This window comes from Cynocephalus volans, chromosome 15 (genome assembly GCF_027409185.1).
Source record: "Cynocephalus volans isolate mCynVol1 chromosome 15, mCynVol1.pri, whole genome shotgun sequence".
NCBI lineage: Eukaryota > Metazoa > Chordata > Mammalia > Dermoptera > Cynocephalidae > Cynocephalus > Cynocephalus volans.
In genome coordinates, this window is record NC_084474.1 from 75,640,005 (window position 1) to 75,642,236 (window position 2,232).

The following is a 2,232-nucleotide window of genomic DNA, read 5'->3' on the forward strand; positions in this document are numbered from 1 at the left end:
AAGTGCTAATAACTGCTCCCCTTAATGACTGTGATAACTATTTAACCGAACTTCCTACTTCTAATCCAGTGGCACTTACACTGTTTTGCTAGCACATCCTTCAAAAGAATTTTAGAACCACTTTTTACCCCCTCACAAATTTCTAAACTGACAACTAAATATTTTCATCTGAAGATTGTGTAGTTATAAAGCATGTAATGTCTAACATCTTATAAAACTGACATTAAAAACTTGTCATGTCACTTCTAAAAATATTTATTAGAATCAAGTTCTGGAATGATTGGGTATGTTAAATTACAAATATTAACAGGGTTTTTTTTTTTTTTTAGATATAATTCACATACCATGTTTTGTGCAGTTGACTGGTACGGGAATCTGAACCTGTGAACTTGTTCACATACCATATGAATAACTCACTTAAAGTGTCCAATTCCATGATTTTAAGTATATTCACAGAATTGTGCAGCATTATCCATAATATAAATCTAGAATATTTTTGTTGCCACTAAAAGAAACCCTGTACCTGTCTCTCCATCCCACATAACCCTCCCTTACCTCAGCCCTACAAAACCACTAATTTACTTCCTTTCTATATAGATGTGTCCATTCTGAATATTTTTATAAATTGAAATATACAATATGTGGTCTTTTATGACTGGTTTCTTTCATCTAGTATAATGTGTCCAAAGCTCATCTATTACAACATGTATCAGATTTAAATGTTTGAGATTACCAAATAATATCCCATTGTATGGGTGACCACCTTTTATTTATCCATTCAGCAGTTGATGGACATTTGCATTGTTTCCACTTTGGGGCTGTTTTAAATAGTGCTGCTATAAACATTCATGTACAAGTTATTTTTTGTGGATATACGAGGGTACTTCAAAAAGTTCATGAAAATATAGAATTAAAAGATAATATGAATCATTCCATGAACCTTTTGGAGTACCCCATATGTTTTTGTTTCACTTAGGAATATCCCCAGGAATGAAATTGTAGGGCTATATGGCAATATAGCCATATCTTTTGCGGAAACAAAACTGTTTTCTAAAGCAACTGCACCATTTATATTCCCACCTGCAAAGTATGAGGGTTCTAATTTTTCTACATGCTCTCCAATATTTATCTGTCTTTTTGATTAGAGGCATTCCAATGGATGTAAGGCAGTAACTTGTGGTTTGGATTTGTATTTACATAAAGACTAATGATGTTGAGAAGTTTTTTCATTTGCTTATTGCCCATTTGTATATTTTCTTTGGAGAAATGTCTATACTGACCTTTTGCCCGTTTTTTTAAAAATTGGCGTACTTGTCATTTTATTACTGAGTTACGAGTCATTTGTATATTCTGGATACAAATCCCTTATCAAATATATGATTTTCCAATATTTTCTCTTATTCCATTTTTTTTAACACTATCATGATGGTATAGTGTGCAACACAAATTTTTAAAATCTTGACTTTGTTCAATATATGTATTTGTTTGTTGCTAATGCTTTTGGTGTAGTATATCAAAAAAAATTGACAAACACAGGGTCATAAATATTTACTTTATGTTGTCTTCTAAAGTTTTAAAATTTTAGCTCTTACATTTCAATCTATGATCAAAGTTAATTTTTGTGTATGTGTGAGATAGAGGTCCCCTTCATTCTTTTGCATGTACATATCCAGTTGTCCCAGCACCACTGGTTGAAAAGATTTTATTTCCCATTGAATTATCTTATAACCCAATGTCAAAAGTCAACTAACCAAAATATAAGGTCTTTTTTTCTAGACTTCCAATTCTCTTCCATTTATTTAAATGTCTAGTCTTCTGTCAGTACCACTATCTTAATTGGTATAGCTTTTTAGTAAGTTTTGAAATTAGGAAGAGTGCATCTTCCAACTCTGTTCTTTTTTTTTCAACGTGGTTTGGCTATTCTGGGTCCTTTGGATTTCCATATAAATTTTAGGATTAGTTTGTCAATTTCTGCAAAAATCCATCTGGGATTTTTATAGAGAATGTATTGAATCTGTAAATAAATTTGTGGAATATTGCTCTTAAGAATATTAAGTCTTAACATACATGGACTTAGAATGTCTTTCCATTTATTTAGACCTTTAATTTCTTTTTAATAATTTTTTTAGTGTTAAGTATAGAAGTTTTGCACTTCTTTTAAGTTTTTCCTATGTGTTTTAATTTTTTTTTAATTTTATTTTGTCGATATACATTGTGGCTGATTATTGCTCC